Here is a 7,561-nt window from a genome sequence, read left to right as displayed (position 1 = left end):
AAATCTAAAACTGAGGATAATCGCCTTTCTTTTTGTATTCAGCAAGGCCCCTTGTTGTGTGGCAAGGAAAATGACTGGCAGGAATTTATAACCAGGTATTGCTCTGCAGAGTCTGGACCTTTCCTTCTCTTCCAAGTTCAGAATGCCACATTCTCAATTCCTTCCTGACCACAAAAAATAAGACCCTAGCCTCAAATCTGCAACACCTATGGCTAATGAGAAGATTTTTTCTTAAATTCCCACTTGACAGAGAAATGCAGAGGCAGTCTTTGATCACTGGTCTTTGATCAGTCAGCTCATCACAGAACCTGTAACAAGATCCCAGAAGGGAATCATAGGACAGTGTTTGGCCCGGCAAGCTGAGCAACCCCAAAATGGAGCTGGAATCTGTTACCATCCAATCAGGCAAGGGATTTTTAGTTTTCAGCCCAATATTTTTGACCAATCGTAAAAAACTGCCTGTACTTTTCTTGGAATACTTTAGACAGGGCCTTTGATAAGTACTGTTTGTCCTAAAGTCAGGGAGATCTTTCTTAATCCCCAACCTACATTTTACATTTCTGAAAATAAAGCAGGAAATTACTTCAAGAAAACCCCTGGCAGAAAATCAAGTATTTTCAAGCCATTCAGAGGAAAGGAATTTTTAATTAAAATTTGCCAAAGGGGGAAGAAAGCAAGCAATGTCTAATTCTGAACATCCCAAAGCGGGTCTGGGGCCGGGTGGGGACTGTCATTCTGCTACCTGTCCATAACAATTAGACACGATTCATCACTCGTATCTGGGAACACACTGGGACCCACTCTACCCTCCTATGTTCCATCAGTCCAAAGGAGGCGAAAGGGCAGCTTCCAGTCTGCATTTTCCAGCCCTGGAGAACACTTCGGCTGTCACCTGCTGCTCTGGTTTCAAGTCTGTAGTGACTGGGGGAGATAGCAGCTGGTTTCATCTTTGCCAAGTGTGGAGGATGCAAAAGGGAACCAGAAACACCTTCCTGAAAATGCCATTTATATGCACAGAAATACCCACAGTATGGGTATTTCTTTTCCAGAGGCAGAAAAGAATTCTATGACTTTTACAAAGTCCTAAGATTTCCAGAGGTAGTGAATCTCATTCTCATTGTGACTGAATGAATTCTCATTGCTGTATTTCTTTTCTATGTTAAATATGTCCATGCTCCTTTAAAAATACAAGTACAGGGGCGCCTGGGTGGCTTAGTCGGTTAAGCGTCCGACTTGCGCTTAGGTCATGATCTCGCAGTTCGTGGGTTCGAGCCCCGCGTCGGGCTCTGTGCTGACTGCCAGCTCAGAGCCTGGAGCCTGTTTCAGTCTGTGACTCCCTCTCTCTCTGACCCTCCCCTGCTCACACTCTCTTTCTATCTCTCCTAGAAATAAAAAAAATAATAATAATTTAAAAAAATAAAAAATAAAAATAAAAATACAAGTACAGCTGAAGTCAGTGTAGTGAGTGGTTAACTTTGAGGAAGGTTTAAAACACTGGAACAGGTTAGGGCTGCCTGGGTGGCTCAGTTCGTTAAGCGTCGGACTTCAGCTCAGGTCATGATCTCCTGACTTGTGGGTTCGAGCCCCGTGTTTGGCTCTGTGCTGACAGTTTATGGAAGATGAGCTGTGAGAAGTTCAGAGGAAAAAACAGTATTTAGTTATTAACTGTAAGGCAAGGGGCAGGGAATGGTCAAAATTCCTCATGGTCCATGGTGCATCTTACTTTTCAGTAGGACTCATGGACACTGTAGCATTACAGAGTTCTTGAATTAGATGCAGTGTCTGCCTTTAAGACAGATCTGCCTGAGTGATTAGCCTTCTGGCAGTCATATAACTTCAGAATAGGTCCCTTATGACATCAAGGATTCTTTCTTCTGTCGATTCTCACAGGTACAGCGATTTCAACTCTTTGGAGTCAGAGGAAACTTAGACGACATTCTAGTTCAATCTTCTCATTTAACAAGTTAGAAAACCAAGGTCCAGGGAGAATGTATGATTTGTTCAAGGCCACACAGTTTGGTCCTGAAGAAGACTAAAACCTAGGCTTCCAAGTACATGGTAGTGCTAAATGCCAGATATATGCTTTTTTTCTGTTGCAGAAGAGCCAAGTAGCTAACATTCCAGCTTTTGAAAAGGAGGATAAAGTGCAGTGTTAAACATAAAAGAGCAATATTTTCCCCCTTTTATGTAACATTGTATTTTAAACATACAAAAAAGAATAGAGAATGGTATAATGAATACACATCTACTCAGAATCCTGCTTTGAAGTATAACATTTTGCCATTTTATTTTACACCTTTTTAGAGAAGTAAAGCAGGGGTGACTGGCTGGCTCAGTCTGTAGAGCATATGACTCTTGATCTCAGGGTTGTGAGTTCAAACCCCACATTGGGCATGGAGCCTACTTACAAAACTAATTAACTAAAGAAGTAAAGCAATAAAAATATAAAATTCTCCTATGTGTCTTTCCACTATTTCATTCCTCTCCCTCCGCAGAGGTAACCACTTTTCTAAAATTGTATGCATCATGTCTATGCATATAGTTATACTTTTATACGTAGTTATCTGTGAATAACAATGTTTTTCTTCTTTTTAAGCATATGGAATCATACACACATCACTTGCATTTCCTACTCAATATTATATTTTTGAGATTTATCCATGTTGACACGTGGTTCTAGTTCCTTCCTAAAAGCTTCCTAAAAGCACAATTATCCTTTCTTTAGAATGAAATGTGGGGGTGAATATTATATTTGCATATCAGTTACCAAAAATTTAAAGAAATCTATGTAAGTTTGCCTGGGTGGCTCAGTCGGTGGGCGTCTGACTTCGGCTCAGGTCATGATCTCACTGTTCGTGGGTTTGAGCCCCACATCCAGCTCTGTGCTAACAGCTCAGAGCCTGGAGCCTGCTTCATTGATTCTGTCTCCCTCTCTCTCTGCTCCTCCCCTGCTCATCCTCATCTCTCTCTCTCTCAAAAATAAATAAAACATTAAAAAATAAATAAAATTAAAAAATTTTTTAAAAGAAATCTATGTATTTTTTCTATCCTGTCAACAGAAAATTGCTTCTCTAAGTTTACTGAAAAAATGGCAAAAAACCCCACACCTTTCCTATAACATTTAAAGTTTTATTTTAATAGGTAATTATTTTGGCTAGAATGTGTATTGTAGAAAACTATGTTTGCTCACTTTAAATTATAAATTATATTTGCATAGGAGGTTGATTTTGCTCAGTAGCTTTATGTTTAATGAACTATCACCTGACTGATAATGTAAAACTTTTTCTTGTTAAACTAAACATACAATTGATATGTGATGTATATATAATATGTAGGGATATTCCTCTTTATAAACAAGTTGTTTTCTTAGAAAAATAAATAAGGGACTCAGATAAATTTTAATATCCTCACAGAATCTCAATGTATTTTTATTTTTTATGTTTTACTTTTTTAAAAATTTCTTTTGGGGGCGCCTGGGTGGCTTAGTCGGTTAAGGGTCCGACTTTCGCTTAGGTCATGGTCTCGCGGTTCGTGGGTTCGAGCCCCGTGTCGGGCCTGTGCTGACTGCCAGCTCAGAGCCTGGAGCCTGTTTCAGAGTCTGTGACTCCCTCTCTCTCTGACCCTCCCCTGCTCACGCTGTCTCTCTCTCTCTCCAAGAAATAAATAACATATTTTTTAAAAATTAAAAAAAATAATTTTAAAAAAATTTTCTTTTAACATTTATTTATTTTTGAGAGAGACAGTGAGTGGGGGAGGGACAGAGAGAGAGGTAGACACAGAATCTGAAGCAGGCTCCAGGGTTTGAGCTGTCAGCACAGAGTCTGACCGAGTGCTCAAACTCACGAACCATGAATCATGACCTAAGCCAAAGTCAGCTGCTTAACCAACTGAGCCACCCAGGTGCCCTTCTATGCTTTACTTTCTAAAGTTAGCTCTAGGCGCAGCATGTGCCTGAACTCACAACCCTGAATTCAAGAATCGCATGCTCAACTGACTGAGCCAGCCAGGAACCACTTTTTTTTCATTTTTTAATGATATTCATTTAGGTTATTTCCAATTTTTTCGCTATTACAGTGTTTCCACAATCATTCTGGCACATATTATCTTGAGCACATATGAGAGTTTTCATAGGATATACACTTAGAAATGGGATTATTGGCTCATAGAGGATGAAGATCTTTACCTTTGCTAAATACTGTCAAATTCCTTTCCAAACTAGATCTACCAATAAGCTTTGAATATACACAAACACATGGCTTGGTATTATATTTTTGACTTTTTTTCAAATCTGATATATAAATGTTTTGCATATTGTTGTTTTTGTTCACATTTCATTGGTTACCAGTGAAGTTGAGATCTTTTCACATATTTATTAGCTATTCATCTTTCATCTATGAATTCTTTTTCTTAAATGAAGGCACTTTTTATTTTTTAAAGCAAGCTCTAAACCCCACGTGGGGCTTGAACTCAGATCAAGAGTCTCATGCTCTACCAAATGAGCCAGGCAGGCACCCCTCTTCTATGACTTCTTGTCCTTTGTGAATTTCTGCTTAGGATGTTTCTCTGTCTTTTACTTATAGGTAGAAATTCTTCAAATATTCTGGATTCTTATACTTTGTTGGCTTTATATTTTATGGTTTATTTTTTCATTCTCATCATGGTTATTTTTGTTGTATAGAATTTTTCATATTAATGTAATCACATTAAACAACCAATTTTTATTCTGTTTTGTAATTTTGTGTCTGAGGTATCCTTCCCTATTCTAAAAATTTTCTTTTAATGTTTATTTATTTTTGAGAAAGAGAGAGACAGAGCATGAGCATGGGAGGGGTAGAGAGAGAGGGAGACACAGAATCTGAAGCAGGCTACAGACCCTGAGCTGTTAGCACAGAGCCTAATGCGGGACTCAAACTCATGAGCCATGAGATCATGACCTGAGCTGAAGTCAGAGGTTTAACTGTCTGAGCCACCCAGGCATCCCAATCCTTGCCTATTCTAAAGTCAAAGAAATACTTTCTTCCACAAATTTTAAATATTTTCTTCTCACTTTAAAATTGTTAATCCATTTAGAAATCTTTGGTAGTATATTGTGAGGTAATGGGCTGATTTTATTTTTCCATCTGGATACCCAAAAATCCCTGCACCACTTACTAATGAAGTCATCATTTCCTCAATGATTTCTAATCAGTTGTGATTTTTCTTTCCACATGTATGTAGACTTGTTTCTCAGCTCCCTATTCTTTTCAATTAGCTACTTGTTTATACATTCACCTAACCATCTTACTTGCTACAAATTTATAGGTCTTTTTATCTAGTAGAGTAGCTTCCTCCCCTCACAACTTTCTTCATGTTTTAACCATATATTTTTAGCCATTTTTTTAAATATTAGACTGCAAACAATGGGGATTTGACTCATCCACACAAGATATTCCACACAGTCCAGATGATGGGCCAACTGTGTACGCAGACAGGAATATGAGAAATTCTGCTTCCAATTTCAATATTGAGGCATGAGGAAACAGGAAATTGACTTTTAGGGCAAAGCAGAGAATATTACTGTAACCAAAATAGCCAATAGGTAAAAAAGAGTTAAGGTGGTGCCAGGAACCCAGCTTCCTTACTGATGTATTCATGGATAAATCTTTTGAAGTGAGTTATCATTGGACAAGAAATGTCTTTGCAAGAGCTTATATAAGACCTCATGTCAGTTTCATTATGTTAGCTTGATTTTTGAATGATTTTTAAGGAATGCTATGTTTTAAGGAAGATATTGGATATTTCTGTTCAACTTTCAGCCTAGGAGGAAGCCAGTCACTGTCATGAAGAGTCATGTTTAAATACTTGGGAAGCAATCTCTTCAGGAACAGTGAAGCTAAAATAATGTGAGGTGGCACATGTAATTGCACTGGAATCTGCCTGCAGCTACAGTTCTCATGTAAATTGATTAATGTGGTGATGCTTGTTTCTGAAGCTGAAAAGGCTTCCCAGAGCACTGTTGAAGCAAAACTCTATGCTCGTTCTCTCTAAACTATTAACAAAGGTATGATGGGAAAGGTCTACATAGAGACCTGAGTAAGATATGTACATATGTCATTCTTTGGAGGAAAAATACAAATGGAATGAAAATTCCCTTCAGAGTAACAAGTAGGCTCTGTACTATGAGAAGAAATATATGGGCTGATATCTTTATGTGGGAATATCTTCACTTGGTTTCCATATACAACCTGAGAAAATTCTGTACCTAACATTAGAAGCTATAATTATTTTAGTGAAATTAACAATCTGAACTTTTCTCAAGGTTTACCTCTTGGAATATATTTATGAAATCACGGTTATTGTAGGTCAAAATGGCCAATTATCAGCAGTTCATAGAGGTCAATACTATATACAGGGCCATAACTCTCTGAACCTCATAATTTCATTCAACAAATATTTATTGAGGGCTCTAATATGGTGTTTCTTCTCAGGCAACTCCCATTTTGCTTGGAGATTCTAAAATGTAAATAAATGATTGAAAAACAGAATAAATCCAATAATAGAGAAGATACAGAATGACACAAAGGACAGTGTGAAAGATTCAGCTCAGTCCAGTGAGGAAAGGCATTGCACAGCAGATGAAGTTGGAACTGAGTCATTAGAAAGCAGGTGAGCCAGTTGAGGGATTGGGAGTGGCCTTCCAGGTGGGGTGAACTACATGTACAAATCTGTGAGGCATAAACTGGATGGCAAGTTCAAGTAACGATGCTGTTAAATCATGTAGGCTGTTTGGATTAGGGTGAGGGAAAGTGGCTGGAGGCTGCAGGAAAATAGGAGTAAGGACAGAAAATAAAAATGGACAGAGATGGAACAGGTGTGGTTTGTGGAGAGCCTTGGATGTTATAGAATAAGAATTTTGACAGTGAAGTAATAACAATTTTAAATGTCAGTTGGATATTGGTGGACTAGTGAAATTTCAAACTGAGAGGTAACAGGCTCAGCTTACCATTTTAGAAGAATAACTCTGTAAATTGAAAGGTAGGGAGACTCCCTGAGAGACCACAGGTGTGAGGAACTGAGCTAAGGTAACAGTTTGGAGACAGTCTGGGGATGGAGAGAAGTGAGAGGTGTGATGGTGGTAAATTCAAAAGAGCCTAGTTCCAGAATATTTTCTACTATTTGCATTCTTTTAAAAAAATGTTACATTTTCCTTATTGAAAGTTTTATATGAGTAAGATAATTGGTTGATGTGTTTGTAAAATCTGCAATTCTAAGTATCTTTAAGTTTTTTAATGTTTTTTTTATTTTTTGAGAGACAGAGACAGAGCATAAGCAGGGGAGGGGCAGAGAGAGACGGAATCATAGATTCTGAAGCAGGCTCTAGGCTCTGAGCTGTCAGCACAAAGCCCAGTGCGGGACTAGAGCTCATGGACCTTGAGATCATGACCTGAGCAGAAGTTGGACGCTTAACCAATTGAGCCACCAAGGTGCCCCTAAATATCTTTATTTTAAGTTGATTTATTTATTTTGAGAGAGAGAGAGAAAGAGAGGGAGAGTGTGCCAGAGTGTGCATGAGCAAGGAAGG

The sequence above is a fragment of the Crocuta crocuta genome, unplaced genomic scaffold (genome assembly GCF_008692635.1).
Source record: "Crocuta crocuta isolate KB4526 unplaced genomic scaffold, BGI_CrCroc_1.0 scaffold112, whole genome shotgun sequence".
Taxonomy (NCBI): Eukaryota; Metazoa; Chordata; class Mammalia; order Carnivora; family Hyaenidae; genus Crocuta; species Crocuta crocuta.
The sequence above is the reverse complement of the archived record's forward strand: the minus strand, read 5'-3'. Positions refer to the sequence as shown.